The 21,981-nt window shown below is 39.9% G+C and overlaps 1 long non-coding RNA gene across 2 annotated transcripts in view; it reads left to right on the top strand.

Annotated features, from left to right (window-relative positions):
- The window catches only part of LOC148731639 (uncharacterized), a 31,210-nt gene that overhangs the window by 6,390 nt on the left and 2,839 nt on the right, over positions 1–21,981 (top strand). The window lies entirely within an intron of this gene.

Here is a 21,981-nt window from a genome sequence, read left to right as displayed (position 1 = left end):
AAGAAGGAGACAAGGGTAGAAAGCTCATACGTTATAAGAAGGAGACAAGGGTGGAAAGCTCATACGTTATAAGAAGGAGACAAGGGTGGAAAGCTCATACGTTATAAGAAGGAGACAAGGGTGGAAAGCTCATACGTTATAAGAAGGAGACAAGAGTGGAAAGCTCATACGTTATAAGAAGGAGACAAGGGTGGAAAGCTCATACGTTATAAGAAGGAGACAAGAGTGGAAAGCTCATACGTTATAAGAAGGAGACAAGAGTGGAAAGCTCATACGTTATAAGAAGGAGACAAGAGTGGAAAGCTCATACGTTATAAGAAGGAGACAAGAGTGGAAAGCTCATACGTTATAAGAAGGAGACAAGGGTGGAAAGCTCATACGTTATAAGAAGGAGACAAGGGTGGAAGGCTCATACGTTATAAGAAGGAGAGAAGGGTAGAAAGCTCATACGTTATAAGAAGGAGACAAGAGTGGAAGGCTCATACGTTATAAGAAGGAGACAAGGATAGAAAGCTCATACGTTATAAGAAGGAGAGAAGGGTAGAAAGCTCATACGTTATAAGAAGGAGACAAGGGTGGAAAGCTCATACGTTATAAGAAGGAGACAAGGGTGGAAAGCTCATACGTTATAAGAAGGAGACAAGGGTAGAAAGCTCATACGTTATAAGAAGGAGACAAGGGTGGAAAGCTCATACGTTATAAGAAGGAGACAAGGGTGGAAGGCTCACGTTATAAGAAGGAGACAAGGGTGGAAAGCTCATACGTTATAAGAAGGAGACAAGGGTAGAAAGCTCATACGTTATAAGAAGGAGACAAGGGTGGAAAGCTCATACGTTATAAGAAGGAGACAAGGGTGGAAAGTTCATACGTTATAAGAAGGAGACAGGGGGGAGGGGGTGACAATGCTCATTTAAAATGTTTGTGTTGGAACAGGTCCCCCCCTCTTGCCTCAGAACTTACAATACAATACTTTTTCATTTTAAATTACCGGCACTCTTACTATATGAGAGGTGCTTCAATGAATAAAGTTTCTGTCTTAATAAAAATGGGGAAAAGATTGGATATGCGGATGATACATGGAAAATTCCCAAAATTATTAGTATAAAGTTTAATAAAAAAACATTTAAAGTCACTTTCCTCCTTTTAAAATATTTGAATCAGAGGATCTTTTGTGATACCAAGAATTGTACGAGATTTTTAGAAAAATTAAAGATGTTTAAAGTGCTACTGAAACGAAATTTTCGTATCTGAAATTTTTGCTCTAACCTGTAGTTTTGAATATGGTGATCATCATGAGATAATTTGCTTTGGCCAAAATGAGGCGAAAGATATCTTTTTTAACCATTCAAATCAAAAATTTTACACAAAACCATGTCCGGGCTCTGGTACCGAGCGAAATGGATTCATGACGTCACTGGTTGTGTTCCCTCCGATAACGTGGTTTATTTCACCCACTGTTTGTTTGTATTCGTGGGCGAAGGAGATAGCAGATATTGAAGTTTTGTCAAGTGAATATCCTTCTGAACGAAGCGAAGTTGTCTCCAGTAGCGAAGAGGAAGATGGTGCCGTAAAATGGGGTTGACAGGCCTACACTACTCCCCAGCGTGTGAGTAAAGAGTAGCCTATTCGAAGCTTAGCCCTCACGAGTATGTCTTCGAGCGATCGCCCTCTTTTGTAAGATACGAGCGGCGGATTTTTGTATAGTTCGCTCAGTAGTGGTTGTGTTTCTATCAAATGCCAGTTTTTCATAAGAATTTGCTTTTCGTGTGGCACTGAGTACGCACATCAGGGATGGCGTCTTTTTCGAATCGTCCGCCTTTGTAGATGTACAGCTATTTTTTTTTTACTATCTCGATCGTTAAGTTGTCTTGATTGCTTTTAGCTTGCGCCACGCGTGATGATTCGATCGTACTACAGTTCTTAGTGTTCAGTGTTCCAGCCGTTTTGGCTCGTTCTCTTTTCTTTATTTCGGTATTAAAACGACGGATTTCACGTTCATAGAAGCACATGATCGCCTTTACTGTTTCTTGCTCCGCGTTGTTAAGGATTTGCTTTATCTCATTTTTGAAATCCTCGTCAGCTCTTATTTTGGCCCTCGCCCTAATTGTAGGGATTCTGGGCATGTTCTGCTAGGCATTTTGTACAGAGGGATTTGTTCGTTATCCTCAGACTTGCCGAGTAGATCGTCTTCAGTGGCGGTGTCGTATGAGGCTTCCATGTTTTCTTCATTCTCTGAATGGTATTGCTTTGGTCCGGGGCGTTTAGTAGCCCATCTGCCGTTATAATGTCTTTCGACATTTTCTGTAGATGGTCTGGCAAGAACGCGGTTTCGATCCTAATCTTGTGGATCTCGTCAGTTGCCGATTAACTAAATAGACTGGTAGAGATTCGTTGTCGGTATCAGTCGGGAATTTTGCTCCCTATCATGGCGAACCTCTCGCAGATAGCCAAGATGCCGATATGGCCGCCGATGAAGAAGACGAAGATGGCATTTTGCCCGAAATCCTCTTTTTCGGCTTCCCAACATGCAAGCCACACTCCATGCTTTTACCCTTCTTTCACAGAAGTACACAACCAGTGACGTCACAGGGCTGTTTTGGCCGCGCCAAGATGGCCGCCAATTTTGATCTCAGCCGGTCAACTTCGAATGGTTAAAAATGTACTTTCCGCTGTGCTTTGGTCCGAAAAAAGTACACAGCGTTTGCAAACAACGTTCAAACTCTATTATATTGCAAAAATCTCGGATACGAAAACTACGTTTCAGTAGCACTTTAAGAAACTCAGATATATTTCAAGATATTTACAATTTTTGTAACCATCAGTCTCAAATTCCGCTCTTATGTCAAGCGAAAGAAGCATACAAGATAATACTGATTAACAGTTTAAAGCACATTTAAGCGTAATTTTTTCTCTTGGATGATAATAGACCAAACATCATAACAAATCAAGCGAATTTAGTTAATGGTTTTCAGTAAAACAATTGATGTATAGCCTACAGGGTGCAGCTATTCAGAGACGTGATTAATGTGTTTGGGGTTGAAGCCAGATTAATTAGCTTTCTCTTTCGTGTTTGTCGGGTGCTTTTTTGATCACGGAGAGCAGCCTCTTTTCTTTATCGTAAAAGAAGTACTACTGCCTCGCTCTGAGGTGTCTGAATTGACAACGGTAAGATTACTTTATTTCAGTTGCACCAAGGAATAACCAAAACTACAACTCCTTTCAAGCGAGTTTAAAATAAGTTCAAACTAGGCCAGGTAACTTTCCATCCTTAGATGGATGCGACATTCGCTTTAAAAGATTTCACGACTGTTTGGAGGGGAAGAAAGATCGGCCAGCGTGAAGTTTCACCACGCTTTCTTGTCCCATCCTTGAAATATTGTTTTATGAAAATGTTAGTGATGCTATTTCAGGGATACGGCTCACGATTTTATGACAACATTTGGTGACTGTATCAACTTATCGAATGAACTCGAATGGCTATTTGGAAAATAATTTAGATACAAGCTTGCATAGACTAGTAAAACTATAGTTTCCTTGCCACTAATAATCAAAGTCCTGTCACCGTTGTGATTTCAAATTTTGCAACTACTTACGATCCGCCTCAAATGTTATCCTTGACTGATCTCAAGCGCGTTTGTTTCAAGTCTCATCAAGCTAATGAAGAGAACTGCAGCAAAAAATATTTCAACCATACGTGACTCGCTCGGGTTTTTAGTGCAGGTCCTCTCGCAACACTGTTCATATTTTTCATTGGAGCAGACATCAAGCCAGTCTAATCCGCGGTTATTGTGTCTGTTTTGCGCTTTGTTGTTATCCATGTATGCAGACTACGAAAGGAACGTTCATATTGTCCTTGCGTCGGTTTTCTTTCTTTCTTATTCTCCTTCCGATTGCGTATCCTTACGCACGCATTTTATGTTTCAGTGTTTCTATTCGTGTATGTTGGACAAATCACTGGCATCGATTTCATGTGAATCACATTTGGAGGTAACTATCACTTAATGATAATGATTATAACAACTTTATTATTTTACTTATATAGCGCATTGCGGTGCGGTGTACAATATTCTTTCGGAATGGTCTACAAGCAAATAATACATATGGAATTGTAATTTAATGTGAACAGGGAGGGAGTGGGGATGGGGTAAGCTTAATCTTACCCCCCCCCGTCTCACTTCTTCCACGCTAAGTAAGGTTATCGTACCCAACTTAATGACGAATTTTCCAGACTTTTGTAGAGCGAAAGAACTTCGGAAAATAATTAAGGTTAACGTGTCGAGGCACATCCTAGTGTTGTTTGCTGCGGAGAGATGATAGACAAAGTATCAAACCAAAGCAAATTCAATAGTTATCAGTAAAACAATTGATATTAAACTTGCAGAGTGCAGCTATTCAGGGAGGTAGATAAGGTGTTCTGCCTGAAGGCCAAAGAAGTTTTCGCTTTTGCGTTCGTCGAGTGTTTTGTTGACTACAGAAAGCAGCCTATATTCTTTATCGCAGATGATCAATCACCACCAAAAAGTTTCCAAAACTTGGCAGGAGCAAGTACCTTAGTTTCATTTGCATGAAATTTATGAGTAGCAGATACAACTCTTTTCAAACGAAAACTACTTCCTAGAATTGCTATATTAGAAGAGAAGGAGCTTCATGAGACCGTAACAAGATGAAACTTAACCGTGATTTCTCCCATCTTCCTTAACTCAAATTCCCCTACATCAGTGAAAATGTTATTGATGTTATTTTGTTATGCTTTGTAATTTTTTTAATCTAATATTCTGAGTTTATCAACTCAACAAAAGAACTTCTATGTTTGGTTGGGCACCGAATATCTTCAATACTTCAAAGCAGGTTGCTTCTTATTTCAAATGGATTTCTTAGCTGAAGCTGAAGAAGATCTTTACCAGCTCTATTTTCAGTTTAAGTCATCCTTTCATTCAAGTTGATTATTTTTCAACGATCAAAGTTTGTTTGAGTGAGTGCAAAGAAAAGTAACCAGGAAAATACAAACTATTTTCTCTTAACTGACGTAACCCAAAAACCTGTCTTTCTTACTTCAGCAAAACAAAAGCAGTTCAAATGACCCATTGATATGGCGTCAAAATTATTCGATCATCGCTTTATAAGTATTGTGCGGCCTTCCAATTAAATCCCTCGAAGTCTCTTGTCCTGTCTTGCTTAGAGACGTGATTTATGTGCATTGCGACGAAGCCAGATTAGCTTTCGCATGCGAGTTCCTCAAGTGTTTTGTTGACTACAGAAAGCAGCATATAATCTTTATTGCTGATAAAGTATTATTACCTCACGAAAAGTTTCTAGAACTTTGACAACGTGAAGCAAACTTTAATTCACTTACCTGAAAGTTATGCGTAGCAGATACAACTCGTTTCAAACGAAAAAAAAACAAGCGAACACTGTAGAATACTTATCTTGATACGAAACACGCTGCAGGAGAAGGAGTGTAATACAGAAAACTATTTTAGCAAAAAGATGAAATTGCACTGCGACTTCTGCTATCGTCGCTTTAAGTTAGAAAAGAGATGTTTGTGACCTTACGTTCTTTTGATACTCTAACTGATATGATCCATTGTCTAATATGCTGACCGTATCAAATGAACAAAAGACGGAACTGTTTAGTTAAGTTGACAGTAATTATGAAAAACGCAAGGGGCAAAAAGCAGCGGAATACGGCTGCCACAAGTTCATTAAAACTCGAGAAATTTTGCTGGAAGAATCATCCATTTTAGGGACTAGAGGTGGAAGAGATAAGAGGACCTCAGGAGATAAAACTGTCTTAAGTGCTACAGTATACCAGGACTGTAGTGCCACAGTATACCAGCACTGCAGAGCCATAGTATACCAGCACTGCATTGCCACAGTATACCAGCACTGCAGTGCCACAGTATACCAGCACTGCATTGCCACAGTATACCAGCACTGTAGTGTTAGTTCCAGAACTCAGTGAGATAAACCAGCTGCGAAAAAACTGCCAAAGCTTTTGAAGCTTTTGAGATCTAATATGAAGAAGAAACGAAATAAATAGCGAACAAAACAAGTGCTTTTCGTGAAATGTCTTCTTAAATTTCTTCCAAACGTCAATATTGCATAAAAGAACGCTTATTATGTCAAATGTATTTCTTGGCTCAGGCTGGGAAGAATTCTGTTTCTCTACCAATTTTTAACACAGACCCCAGCTTAGTCATTTTCCCTTATCTTTCATTACAGATGACTTGCCGCGAAAGTAAGCATTGACTGATAACAGTTACATAAGCCGTGAACAAAAAGGAAAATATATTTGCAAATTGTTGCTAAAGAAACCTCAAGCAACAGAAACCCAGAGCAAATCTGTGGCAGCACTAGATGCAGAAGGCTTCCTTCAGCTGTTAGGAGCCGTCTAGATTGTCGAACAGCATGAGAATTTCTAATATTCATTTACTAATCAGATCAAAGTCGTTCAAATCTCTGTGTTACTTTGCGGTAAGAAGTGATGAACCAGAAATCATAACAAACTATTCTTAAAACCTCTCAAACAAAAGAAAAATAGATGACATGTTGCCATGTATCTGTTCAATAATAGATGACAAAAGTGTCACGTGAGGCACAGCAGAGTGTGTCACTGATGTTCTTACGATTTTGACGTCTTCTGTGATCTATTACTAAACAGACCAACGGCATCATGGATGATCTATTATTCAATTTATTCAATGAAATATATGAGGTTCATCTATTTTGAACTGCGGTATTATATACGTATGATGCACGATCCTCGCAGTAGATAGCGCTATTTAAGCAATAGCGAAAATCAGACCTGAAAAAAATCAGGCCTGTACTGGATTGGAACCACTGACCTCTGCGATACTAGTGCAGCGCTCTACCAATTGAGCTAACAAGCCAACTGGGAGCAGGCCGTTAAGTTGATTCGTTATAAACCCGTGAAAGTATATATCACTTGTTATATCGCGGGTGAAAACTGCATTCGTCGCCCTCGGTCTTCCCACATTAAAAATCAATGAGGTCCAAAATCAAACAACCTTCCCCACAGAGGAGTTAAGTGAAGTTTTAAGGGAGGTTAACGACAGGAGACAAAAACTTAAAGAGAAGGAAAAGGCACTTCAAGTAAAAGAAGAACAGAGGCTTGCCTTGCAAGAACAGTTACACGAAGATGTCTCTCCATTTTGCATTCTCCCTCCTAAACCAACACACGACATCGCTGCTCGAGAATCTGAAGTTGATGAAATTATGCGAAACCTGCAAACATTAAAACGCACCGATGATGGGATGAGCATACTGTATTTGTCAGGAAATCCAGGAAGTGGCAAATCTCAGCTGGCCCGTTTAGCAGCCAAGCAATTTTACCACGAAGTCAAAGAAACATCTTCCGCAGCTTCATTTGTCATGACACTGAATGCTGAAAGCCCAGAAACAATTTTGAATTCGTATGTCGATTTTGCTCAACATTGCAAATGTCCCGGATATGAAATAACAAACAATTACGGCTCAAAGGATTTGAACACAGACGAGAAGATTTCATATCTCAAGTCCCTAATAAGTGCAAAAATGAAGCATTACACCTCATGGCTGGTGGTAGTTGATAATGGGAACTCTCTTTCAAGCGGTCTTTTGCCTGATGCAGGAAACGAGGTGTGGGCAAGGGGCCAGATGCTAATAACAACGCAGGGCACTGTGTCTATGCCGTTAACAAGCTCTTCCGTACAAAACCTTTCCGTCAGCGCAGGAATGCAACCTAACGACGCATGCTCTTTGCTGAGCATTCTTTCTGATATCCCAATTAATGACATAGAGAAAGAAGTTGCTAAGGTATTAGACTACCAGCCACTTGCCCTAGCGGCTGCAGCCACGTATGTGCGACAGGTTCGTCAGAGTAAGGTATCCTCGAAGTTTGGCTGGAGCGACTACCTGAAGAAATTGGAAGAGGGGAAACGAAGTGCTACTGAAATCAGACTTGCTGAGAGCAATCCAAGCTATCCAAACTCCATAACCAAAGTAATAACACTCGCTGTCGAAAAGGCGATGGCGGGCGATATAATTTTCCATCACATCTTCAATTTTCTCTCTGTGTGTGCATTACAGCCGATCCTTCAAGAAGCTGTTATCGAGTACATCAGAGCAGTAGATGAAGATTTTGAAGATGAAGATATAATGAGAATGAGAATGAATCAATGTTCATTATTGCTGATTGAAGAAAAAGAAGAAGAGGAAGAAGAAGAGGAAGAAGAAGAAAAAGTGAGTGGTGTCTATATTCGAGCTCATGGTATTGTTCACGATGTTATTAAATCTGCGACGAAAGATTGGACAAAGGATGAAGTTTACGAAGTGGTATATGGGGCTGTAATGTCATTCTCAAAATTCGAAAAATTAGCTTCTATTGATGTGGGAACAAAATTAGCTCCCGATTTAAAGATGTTAAGCTTAAAACCTGAACATTTGGTAATTAGAAGAGAAAATCCAGAATTCTCCGAAAGAGCACTTAAGTCTTTGAGTTCTTACGCTGGTGGCCTTTGCACCCTCGGTGAGATGTGCCATGACCACAGTGAGTTTGGAGCAGCGATAGTCTTATAAATTGCAGTTAAAAATGATTGAATCAAATCACGAAGGAGAGGACCTTAAAAAAGCAGCATGTTACAGCAAATTGGGTATTGTACATAAGGAGCTGGGCAAAACAGATCAAGCAAAAGACTACCATAATCATGCACTGGAGATTCGTCTGAAGAAGCTGGAACCTGATCATGTTGATGCTGCAGCCTCTTACAACAATCTGGGTAATTTACACAAAGCGCTGGGCGAAACAGATCAAGCAAAAGACTACTATAATCATGCACTGGAGATTCGTCTGAAGAAGCTAGGACCTGATCATGTTAAAGTTGCAAACTCTTACAACAATCTGGGTATTTTACACAGTGACCTGGGCGAAACAGATCAAGCAAAAGACTACTATAATCATGCACTGGAGATTGATCTGAAGAAGCTTGGACCTGATCATGTTAAGGTTGCAAACTCTTACTACAATCTGGGTATTTTACACAAAGCGCTGGGCGAAACAGATCAAGAAAAAGACTACTATAATCATGCACTGGAGATTCGTCTGAAGAAGCTTGGACCTGATCATGTTAATGTTGCAGACTCTTACTACAATCTGGGTATTTTACACATAGCGCTGGGCGAAACAGATCAAGCAAAAGACTACTATAATCATGCACTGGAGATTCTTCTGAAGAAGCTTGGACCTGATCATGTTAAAGTTGCAGACTCTTACCACAATCTGGGTATTTTACACAAAGCGCTGGGCGAAACAGATCAAGCAAAAGACTATTATAATCATGCACTGGAGATTTATCTGAAGAAGCTTGGACCTGATCATGTTAATGTTGCAGACTCTTACTACAATCTGGGTATTTTACACAAAGCGCTGGGCGAAACAGATCAAGCAAAAGACTACTATAATCATGCACTGGAGATTTATCTGAAGAAGCTTGGACCTGATCATGTTAAAGTTGCAGACTCTTACCACAATCTGAATATTTTATACAATGCGCTGGGCGAAACAGATCAAGCTAAAGACTACCATAAGCGTGCACTGGAGATTCGTCTGAAGAAGCTGGGACCTGCTCATGTTGATGTTGCAGCCTCTTACTACAATCTGGGTATTTTACACAGTGACCTGGGCGAAACAGATCAAGCAAAAGACTACTATAATCATGCACTGGAGATTCGTCTGAAGAAGCTTGGACCTGATCATGTTAAAGTTGCAGACTCTTACTACAATCTGGGTATTTTACACAAAGCGCTGGGCGAAACAGATCAAGCAAAAGACTACTATAATCATGCACTGGAGATTCGTCTGAAGAAGCTTGGACCTGATCATGTTGATGTTGCAAACTCTTACAACAATCTGGCTACTTTACACAGTGACCTGGGCGAATCAGATCAAGCAAAAGACTACTATAATCATGCACTGGAGATTTATCTGAAGAAGCTTGGACCTGATCATGTTGATGTTGCAGACTCTTACAACAATCTGGGTGTTTTACACAGTCACCTGGGCGAAACAGATCAAGCAAAAGACTACCATAAGCGTGCACTGGAGATTCGTCTGAAAAAACTAGGACCTGATCATGTTAAAGTTGCAGCCTCTTACAACAATCTGGGTATTTTACACGAAGCGCTGGGCGAAACAGATCAAGCAAAAGACTACTATAAACGTGCACTGGAGATTCATCTGAAGAAGCTTGGACCTGATCATATTAATGTTGCAGCCTCTTACAAGAATCTGGGTAATTTGCAGAGTGACCTGGACGAACTCCAAGAGGCGAAGCATTGTCTTGATCGTGCACTGCTAGTTTTTATTTCGAAATACGGTCAAGATCATGTTAGGGTACGAGAGGTCAGGAGGAACTTATCTCGGCTACAACAGAAAGGGAGGTACGTCGTGGAGTAAGGGTTAAGCTGCTTTGAAAAGAAGAAAAGATGGACGTGTAAATCGTCTAGAAACTGTGCTAATTTATAAACGGTGAAGGCCTTTAATTCTGTTTAGACGTTGCTGTCCCTTTTGCTGGAGAAGTTTCGCCAAAATCTATACCGTTTTGATATTTTCGTTATATTTGATATCACTTGAGCGTCTTCTATCCTGATCTGCAAACTCTGTGATCGGACACAGTTTAAAGACGTTTCCTTGCTTGCAGTCCCACGGTCCAGGACAAAATCGTTTATGAGTCGCCATTTAGTGCTGCTTCTTCTGAATTATGACTTTTGATTGATTGGCTTGTGTACATATCACTCTCTTCTTATCAGCAACGTATATTTATAAAGTAAAAGGTAGCCTGGTGGTTTCGTTATGTTTTATATTTGATGGAACTTAAACCAAAAACAGGCTCCTCCTGTAAGAAGGAGTATAATTGACAAGGTTTCCAAATGAATAGCTCAGGACTTCATACCACTGTAGATCTCAGTCTGAGAAGTTTAAAAGTATTGTAATAAATTAAGAGACTCCTTCTGGTATTACCTTAGAATTTAAAATTTCGTTGAAGTGGAGACAAACGCTTCATCTACTATTTTTTCATACATTCTTAGATGAAAGTCGCGCGTTAACTACAGAGTGTACGAGGTGCTTCGTTTAATCGGGATAATTAGGTCTAGTAATGGTTGATTTCGACTCGGTGCATCTCAGTTTACCGATCTTTAGAATAATGACGGACTATATATACATTAGCCTTTTGTGAGAGCTTACGTAAGTTTATATATTTGTTTTGCGGTCAAATGTGATATCGTAAGAGATGATGTTTTATTCAAATACGCAGAGATTTTTTTGCATCAAATAGATCCTTGTGTGGTTATTATCTTTCGATTTTACTTTTGGAGCGTGCAGTGGCCCCTCCCCACCCAGATTATTCAAGCATGATTTGTTTTAGCGTCGCCCCTTTTGCAAGCTCGTTATCTTTTTTATTAAATTGAGTGAAACCCGAAGAGATTGCAAAACTTTAGCAACGGCTTCAGTTGTGTATCCCTGGCGCTTGTTCCATTTTTTGTCCCCCTTCCCCGGGCCAAAAATTTTTATGTACACCTTTGGTTTAGATCCGTTGGTGAGGTTGCCGTGTACGTCGTTCCCTCCGGTTTGATGACTCTGTTTATGACGTAGACAAGTCACATGGACTTTTGTTCGATCATAAAACAGCAAACGTATGTGTTTTCTGAAGCTTTCGATTACAATGTTCTTCTTAACCTTTTTCATTTTCAATTGTGAACATTTGTGAAAAAAGGAAAAACTCACAGCTTTGAAAATGGCTTTTCGTCGCGGAAAGTAAAATGGATAGAGCAAAGACGCACAACACACACAAAGAATAAAGCATATTTTATCATGAACTCTACATCACACTTATAGGTCGTGGCAGTACAGACCCTGCAGCGTTCGGTCCATCCAAACCCAATGAGGGCCAATATGCCCAAAGACAGTTTGAGCAAGGGAGGTTAATAATAAATGATTTATTAGAGGGCAGTCTGACCAAAATTTGCCGATTTTCGAGTACAGAAATACACGGTGTTCAGGCGGATTGCAATTTGAAAAAAAATTGATCTTTTACTTAAGGAAAACCGACGGTAAAAGTTTAAAACAAACATGGAGGAAAAGCCAGTAGAAAAAACGACGTGGTAACTCACTGAACGGCGCATGCGTGCACGCGATTACATAATAATACGTCGGAACACACGGCCTACAACCGTTTCCGCGAAAACGGTCCGTATGGCAAAATCCCAACCGAGTAAAAACTAATCACAGCGCTCGGATTTACCTCAAGTCTACTTGGCCGTATGAAACTATCAAAGTGACCCTATGGGGGACCCATAGATATATTATGCAGAATACAACTGTTTATTTCATGCGGTCAAGTCTAAGGTTAAAAATTAAACGTGATATTTAATTCTTATACCCCCTTAACGATGAGTAAGTTCTTAAGAGGGAATAATCAGTAGTTCAAATTTTGGTAATTGTTTATCCCACCTACATGTCCGGCACAAAATTAGCCGTCATCCCTACAACAATAGCTTCACCATCATTGGTAAGGTACATGCCATCGGTGCCATGAGGCAGTTTTCATGAAGCAGAATACAAATTAACATTTGAATCAGTGTCTGAATGATTAAGAAATCGTGTTTCGATGAATTGTTGTGCAGACTTTGGTAAAAAGCAGAAACATTTTTCAAAGCACTTTGAATGGATAATTAATGGCCAGTGTTTGGAGACAAGGGCTACCTGAATTTAAACTGATAAGAACGTCTTGGGCAGAGATTCGATGGCCCGAAAATGTAGGCAGCGTAAATCATAGATCACGAATTATGGATAAACCCAAGAGGAACATAAATGGTTTAAATGGAGGCTTGTTTTAAACAATAACAAGGCGACGCCACAACATCGGGTGCTACATTCCCTACACTTTGCGAAAAGTCATGATCTACTTAAACGTGCACCTGCTCTTTTATACAGAGAAGATGCAGCAGACGGGGCCTTTTGTGTTAATTGTCCTTCTCTAAAAAGACTAGAATGTCTAACCCTTTGCAGATGTCATAGCAAAAGTAGCGCATGCTCCTGAGTTATATCAAGACCCTGAGTATTAGTCTGCCCTGGGGCTTGAACCAGACCTCTAACCTTAGACCTCGGAGCTAAAGTCGCCCAGGAGCCATCAAACTCGCCAAATTGAGAAGCACTCTATTTTTTTTACTAGGTATGAACAGACTATCCTCCAATTGTCCTGCTCGTGATGTTTATAATTTACAGAGTCGCATACTAAGAAATGTTATGTTTACAACAATGAGTAGTGGAAATATGATAGTTTTGTTGTCTTTATTTGGAAATGATGTGGTGTTCCAAAGATTTTTGGACGATTGTAGTTTGCTGGTGCATGAGGCTAAAAATCAAGGAGGTAACAATGTACTAGAAGGCGATCAACGAGAATGTACGAGAATGTACGAGAATGTACGAGAATGGCGATCATGACGAATGATATAAATTAACATACCTTCCAAGGCAAGTAATGTAGCGGCCGAGTTCTGATTTTGGACGCTTGCGGCCAATTTTCTTATTTTGGAAACTGGTGTATGATTTTTTTTTTCTTTTTTTTTTTTAATTTTGACGGTAGTGTCTGATTTTTGACAAAGGGGCCGATTTTTCGATTTTGGACAGCAAATGATCAGTTATCCAAACAAGTCAATTATCCTAGACTCCAAGCGCGCCTCCGACTAGACCAGCGGTGGCCAAGAAGAAATAAGAAGAAAACTCACTTGTGATTGCAATGGTGAAGTTACAAGTGACATTGTTTCCTGATTGGTCCATTGCATAACACAGAATAACACGATTCCTTTATTGAACGATTGAGGAGGTTGGTGGATTTGCTGATCATGAGTTGTCCGTAGCAACCGGTTTCGTGCAGGTAACCGACGATAAAAATTTTTCTCGTTCAGCATAAGATGACTTCGGGTTTTTTTGGACATGTGACACCAAACGTGAGAGGAACAAGATCTGGAATGGAAAAGAGTTCGTTAGTTTCAAGCGAAAGAACAAACATAAATCAGGCTGACATATCACCTGATGTCAACTCTGACCTGACCTTCGTACAGAGTTTTAGTATTTTTCAAAATAGAAATGACCCATGGAACACTCATCGATTTCCCAATCTTTAAGCTCGCAATTAATTTATTTTTATCAGCACTTGCACAAAATATCTCCTTAGCTCGTTATCAAAATGGCAGAACCTATTATCAGTCGGGTCGAATACTGGCTTGGTTAACGGGAACATACAAAAGGCTTTCAAATCTTTCCCGAAATAATTTTTAACCGGAAAATAACAGTTTCCCATAAAATAATGAACAATTAAAACTTATGATCACACGAACACAATAACATACGCGAAAATGTTTATCGGAGGCAAAAGCTCAATATAGTATGAAGGTGGCAAGTTATGGGTAAACAAGTTGTGTACACAAAACTTATTGAAAAGGACTGCTGGACACAAAAATAAAAACTGCGGACGTAACACAAAGTTCGTACTGATATGGAAACCAGAAGAGAACTTAAGTTCCAAAAAACATGGTTAGGTAGTTATTTAAGGCCCTCTCTATTCAATTATTTCTTAGAGGGAATTTTCTGTGTAATAATAATGGTATAGGATAAAATATGGACTGGACTGGACTGTTTTTTGGACGATTTTTTGGACGATTTTTTGGACGATTTTTTTGAACGATTTGTTTGGACCATTTTATAAGGGGGGCGGCACACCTTTAGTACTCAGGGAGGAATGGGTGCAGTCGAAAAGTACTGAGGGAGGGGTTGGGAAGAGTTTTGTTACTCAGGGAGAGGTGGTAGGTGGTTGTAATTGTAAACACTACTAGTTAATGGAGTTTTTACTCGATCGTACAGGTTATTTTAATCGGTTTTTCGAGTGCCTTCAATCAAAATGTTTGCGCTGGGCCGCGGTGTTTCTTTAATTTTTAGTAATGCGAAAATGCCACGTATACACTGGACGTAAATTTTTATTGAAAATATCGCGTTTAGGATCTTCAACTGTAGAGTTACTAGTCTGGCGTAGGTTATGCGTGTGCCTTTCGAGTCGACTTGTGCACCATCAGTTTTCCTTTGGGTATACAGTGTGTAATTACCAGATTTATCTATCTTCTTTTTGTCATTGAAGTTATCAGACGAGATCACGAAATTCCCGGTCCTTGGCCCTTGACTAGAATTCACAAGCACTATCGTAATTTTTACATTTGTACGTTTACTATATGGAATCATTTGTGGTACAATCGAGTGTCTCGAGTGCATTTAGCGGGTTTTGATTGTTTTTAAACAGGCACGCGGAAGAAAATTTAGTGGTGATCAATAAAGACAATAGAGTGTTTATGTCTCGGAACTAGCATAGGGTAAAATATGGACTGGACTGGACTGGACTATTTTTTGGACGATTTTTTGGACTATTTTGGACGAGTTTTTGAACGATTTTTTGGACTATTTTTTGGACAGTTTTATAAGGGAGGAGGCACACCTTTAGTACTCAGGAAAGGATGGGTGCAGTCGACAGGTACTGAGGGAGGGGTGGGGGAAGAGTGTTATTACTTAGGGAGGGGTGGTAAGTGGTTGTAATTATAAACACTACTGGTTAATGGAGCTTTTACTCGATCATAATAATTATTGATTGTTTTTAAACTGGCGCGCGGAAGAAAATTTAGTGGTGAACAATAAAGAAAATAGTGTTTATGTCTCGGAACTATCGGTCTGATAGTTGCCCCTTGGAAATCTGATGTTCTTAAAACTAGCATATTTGCCCGAGAAGCGAAGCTTCTCGGGCAAATATTTCTTTTAAGAACATCAAATTTCCGCGGGGCAACTAACAGCTGATAGTTCCTCGACAGAAATACTCTGTTGTTTAACTAGTTATCTCGGTGTTGTGTGAAATTCTGTGATCTCGTCTGATAAGATCACTGACAAAAGGAAGATAGGTAAATTCACTACTAACATACTGTATACACAAAGGAAAACGTAAAGCAACTGATAGTGCACACACAAGTCGACTCAAAAGGCACACGGATAACTCAACAGTGAAGGATCGTAAACGAAGTATTTTAAATATAAATTAAAGTCCAGTGTTTACGTGGCAGTTTCGCTTTCGCATAACGGAAATTCCGATAACTCGTCTGATAAAATGAATGACAGAAGGAAGAGAGATAAATCTGGTAATTACACACTGTATACACGTTTTTCGAGGTGTGCGTTTTCGAGGCTTGCGGTCTGCGGTCTGCGGTCTGCGGTCTGCGGTCTGCGGTCTGCGGTCTGCGGTCTGCGGTCTGCGTTTTCGAGGTCTGAGCGAATATTGCTTTGTATGATTGTACCAAAAATGATTTCATATAGTAAACGCACAAACATTAAAATTGCGATAGCGCTTGTGAATTCTATATTTACGGGTAAAGTCAAGGGCCAAGGAACGGAAATTCTGTGATCTAGTCCGATAAGATTAATGACAAAAGATAGATGGATAAATCTGGTAATTACACCGTGAAGGAAAACTGACGGTGTGCTAGTCAGCGAAAGGCACACGCATCACCTATGCCAGATAACTCAACGGTGGAGGATCGATAGTAAAAGCGATATTTTCAATAAGAATTAAAGTCCAGTGTTTACGTGGCATTTTCGCTTTCGCATGGCTAAAAATTTAAAGAAACGCCGCGGCAAAGCGCAAAATGTTGATGTAGGAGAAGTCAGTCGAAAAACCGATTAAAATAATTATTACGATCGAATTAAAGCTCCATTAACCAGTAGTGTTTACAATTACAACCACCTACCACCCCTCCTTGAGTAATGACAGTCTTCCCCCACCCTCCCTCAGTGCTTGTGGACTACACCCATCCCTCCCCGAGTACTAAAGGTGTGCCTCTTCCCTTTTAAAATGGTCCAAAAAATGGTCCAAGAAATGGTCCAAAAAATAGTCCAAAAAATCGTCCAAAAAATAGTCCAGTCCAGTGCATATTTTACCCTATGACGGTCCCCAGTGTGTCGCCGTACCCGCGACCACAATGTGACAAAAATAATAAATATTTTGTTACTCTTACTTAGCAAACGACGAAGGGAGACGTTATTATTTAGATAACGCTGAACATGCTGCACTAACGACACCTTTTTTCGTTTCTTATTCGTGCCCGAAAAGCAAAGGTCGAGAATATTGTAAATGCATAGATTGAAAGAAGATCAAAGCGGTCTACAAAAAACATTATAGCAAAGACAGTTTTATCGCCGGAAACGAGGAACTGGACGAGAAGTCGCTTGATGTTAGAAGGGTTAAAAAAACAGTAATTATTAAAAATAATTAGAGATATTAAGGAAAAATCACTTAATAAGGTTTTTGCGACATCATGTCGTCGTTATCAGATGGTTGCTGCAATGGGCAGTTTGCAGTCAGCTATCGCTGCCATGAAGGTTAAATGAGGGAGTTATATACAGACCTATGTCTGATGCAAGGAGAAATTTCTGATACGGATGCAGACTGCTTGAGTGAAGATTACGGGCGCTGTGATTTCAACCGGAAACGTTCAGTTCATTTGATTCTTTCGTTTTCTAAGAGGAGAACATTTGTGAAAGATTTGATGCCAGTGCCTCTAAGATATTTAACAAATGGTAAACACTACAGCGTACACTATTGAGTTATGGATGCACGCGGGAGGTTGCTAAGCACGAAAGAAGCGTAAGAGTAGCTCGAGGCGATAGCCGAGAGCGACTCTAGCTTCTTGAGTGCTTAGCAAACCTCCCAAGTGCATCCATAATTCAATAGTGTACGCTGTGGTGTTTACCATTTGTTTTATAACATAACATTAATACATTGTAGCTAAAGAGTTCCCTTTTATTTGACAAATCTTACGTGACCAGAAAAAACAAGCGCGCGCGGAAAAATAGTTTTTGCAATTGCTCACGTCAGCAGCGTACACCCATGGGCAAATGGGGGACGCTAAATTGACCAATCAGAGCGCGCTCTTTACTTTGGTTATGTTATATAAAAAATGAGCTTGTCGCCATGTTGATGAAAGTGAATGGATAGAAAAGTAGCGACAGATTACTTGGTTCTAACTTAATGTTTGATGTTTTGCACCTGACCTTTCACAAATGTTGAATGCATTCCAGTAATTTTGAATCGGAGCACTTTCAGATCGAGTGTTTAGAAACCAAATCAAGGAATTTAAAACAGCAAATCAGAAGAAAGGAAAGTTCCTAAGAGCCAATGAGAACTAAAAGTGAAATTACGACATTCGATTGAAATTGCTCTAGAGAACAAATACAATGATCTTATCCTTGATTTTTTCACCGTTATTGAGCTCCTGGACAAAACTGCCCCGCTCTCATCTCTGTCTCAGTTGAAACTTCCATCACCTCGATAGCGCGAAACTAAAAGGTATCCAATGTATCTTTCACGTTAGTTCACCTTCTGAAAAGCAGCCCCCGCTTCTTTACATGGGACATTTCAGCCAACGGAATTCTCCATGAAACACACTAAAATGTTACATACCCCATTTGTAAGGCTAAGCCTTGAAGTATGCGATCATTTCCATGCTAAACATCTTAACACTAAGAAGGATCTAAACAGTCACTGAATCTTTTTAATTTTTTTTGTTTTAGCTTCAAGGCATTTACAAGCGAGTTGAAAGAAACTTTCTATTCTAATCATTATTTCAATATGTATCTTAGAGAAAGCCCGATTTTGATCCACTTTTTCCGTCACACAACGGTGCAAAATCAATGTTGCGTGACAGAGAAAAAGCGTGACAAGAGGACTACGATTGCGCTCCCTGCTGTCAAAAAAGCTGCTCAATACCGTTTTAAATATTGTATATACAATAAAGGATTAATCAAGTATAACAAATACGTTGATATCATGTTTCGAAATAAAGAATCAACATAACTGGAAATAAATTGATCCGGTTAATAAACCCTTCAACCTCAGTCACTAACATCTAATTTACCCTTACAATATCACTTCTAAATCAAACGTTACGGTTATGAGTAAAAAGACAATAATCTCAACTGAATGAAGCTCTGGATTGTAAAAAAAAATTTCTTCGCGTCAGTACCATGACTGATGTAAAGCACACAGTATGGGGAACATGCCTACCGATGTTCAGGGAGCGTAGAGGGCTAAAGGAAGTCTACCTTGGGTCTTCTAAGGATTTTCTACAATCTAAACTTGTGGATAAATAGGGTGTCTGATAGTGTTTTCCACGTTGATATAAGACCTTGTTGACGCAGTTCTCAAAATCTGGCTGAATTGAAGATAGCTAAAACGAAGTTTAGCTAAAGAAGGGCAAACTGTTGGTTCCACAACCGGCCGACTGTTATTCAGGTACAAGCTACAAAAAAAGTTATGAGTTTGGTTACGATATCTTTCTACTAGCAAACATGGCGATCAAACATGGCGGTAAACACACGATCAAACATGGCGGTACACACAGACACACAGACACACACAGACACGCACACACACAGACGCACACACACACACACACACACACACACACACACACACACACACGCACGCAAAAACCATGATTGCATCGATCTTTCTAACACTAAATACCTCATTTTCGTTCACGCCAAAAAAATTAAACTTCAAAAGATCGTTTTTGATAAATCAAAGACAGTTCGTTTCACAATTTGTGGCCGGTGTAACCTGGGGGAGGAGAGGGGGGGGGAGAAACTGCCTGGAAGGGAGGTAGTCTGGTATTGTCTCCCTTTTTTTCCACTTCCTTTCCCCATCTCCTCTCATATCTAGCTTTCGGAGTAATCTGTAATCTTCGTGACTTTCGATGGTCTAGCATTTAAATACTCAGGCATTAAAGGGATACTCTCCACAAAATTTTAACATTTAATTAAAATGTAGATCTTTTGCCAAAACAACTACTGGAAGAAGAAAAAGTTCCCTAAAACCTTTCATTCGATTGAAATCCTGGTGCAAAAGCGCGAAATTCACTCAATTCAAAGACCGGAAGTTGAAATGGCTCCTACTAAAACATAGCCTGCGAACAGGCTCCCCGTTCAATCAGAAGTGGGGACACAGAAACCTTCCCCTTCCTTCCCCTGCTTCGCGCCCTCCAAGCCGGGAGCCTGTTCGCAGGCTAAGTTAAACACGTAATCAATGACGTAATAGGAGAACTGAAAAACATACGAGCGATCGTAATGGAGTCCGACTCTAGAGATTCGAGTACTCCTTTTCGGATTCATCGTCGGTGATCGAAAGCGCAGACGCTCAAGGAACTGAACCATATATGTGTTTGAGCCTTAAGACAGTGAGGCTATTTCTGACTCCTCGAATGAACCAGATTAAGCCGATCCACTCGAGCGATTACGAAACAGACTGGTAAGCGATTTCTCTGAGTTACCGTCAATTTTCGCCTTTTTGCGAGATCTCTTCGTTTGTCACTTCACAAAGTGAAGTGATCGTTAGATTTGAGAAATGCAGCAGTGTTTGGCCTTAAAAATGTAGGACCTCAACTTGATTAGACCGGCATTTGTTTTTAACACAATAAAGCTATTCTTTCACATTCGCTGCACGTGTTATGTAAATCTTAAACTTGCGTAATTCCTCATTCTTTTACTTCTTCTTCACCTTCTTCCTCTTGACTCGAATTTTCCTCCTCACTCTGAACCGCGGTCGACGTAATAAACTTCTAGAGCGAAGTGCGTTGTGTGCTTTTACTCTTTACTGGAACGGACGTCTGACAACCTGCCAAGTTATTTTAGCGTGCGGTTTGGTTACTTTCTTCGGGATGGCCAAACTACTGTCACAACAGATTTGTATTTTTATGTATTTTCAAGTGACTAAATTTGCCTCTAGCGGTACGACTGCTCCGAAATTTCACAGAGACATCTTTCCCTATTTTGGGAGTTTGGATGCTGACATCTTGAGCTTGGGGTGAGAATGCTACCGATGCAAAACCTAACTGTTCGGTAACTCTCTTTGGAAAGGGAGAGCTGTTCATTTTCTAAATGTGCATCGAGGATCTGGAACACGTACCGGGTAAATGAGTTGGGTTATAAGTTTGAAAGAGATTTATGCTACATTTTTCATTCAATGAATACAGGTTCATATTTGATATTATATATGCAAGGCTAAAAAGATTAAGAAAAGTTATTAAAATGCTAAAACCAAACGTTTTCGGCTGTTTGTCATCATCAGGGTTGAAAGTGTTGACCGTCTGTACATACATACATATCTTATGTGATTCTCGATGGGAAAAGTTTGGAGACATAAGAAATGACTTGTTTGTTCAAACTGGGGTGGAATTGTTGGATCATTAGCCCCTCGACGATCCTACGCTTGTGGAATGTTTCTGCTGAGGGGAGAACACGCCAAGTGAAAGAATCTGATGGATTTTCCCGCAGGTGTTTTGCAGGTTCAGAGGTGTGAGTAGGACAGGTTTATATTTCTTTTACAGGTAATACATACCCCCTTGCAGTTTTCCGTTTTCTATATGCTCCACGTAGTTGTTGTCGATTTTGTTGTGATAATCCCGCGCTAGTGTCACGACTTGTAAAGATGAGAGTTTTTTTTTCGTCCTCGAGCCTTTGTTTCTTTTTTACAGGCGGATTAATATAAAAAAATTAAGGGAACAGCATTGTAATTTAGAAAGGGCTTTCATCTTTAAACCCATAGATTTCGCCAGAACTCACTGTTCCTCAAAAGAATCTGCAGTGAAGTAGTGAATGCTGCACAGACGGCTAAAGTTTGTTGGGTTCTCAAAATCGGATCGCGTGTTTTTCATGGCTCTCGTCAATAACCTAGCGAAATTAGGATCTTCGGGTCATTTATGAAGGCTTACTCCATCGCTACCCGTATTGGAACATCCACTGGCCACACATCGTTGCGGTATTATTGTATTTTTGGGCTACGTTTTTTATTGAAGAAATCTCGGTGCTCTTGTGAAAGAAATCTCAACGGAAGATGA

This window comes from Stylophora pistillata, chromosome 5 (assembly GCF_964205215.1).
Source record: "Stylophora pistillata chromosome 5, jaStyPist1.2, whole genome shotgun sequence".
NCBI lineage: Eukaryota > Metazoa > Cnidaria > Anthozoa > Scleractinia > Pocilloporidae > Stylophora > Stylophora pistillata.
The sequence above is the reverse complement of the archived record's forward strand: the minus strand, read 5'-3'. Positions and strand labels throughout refer to the sequence as shown.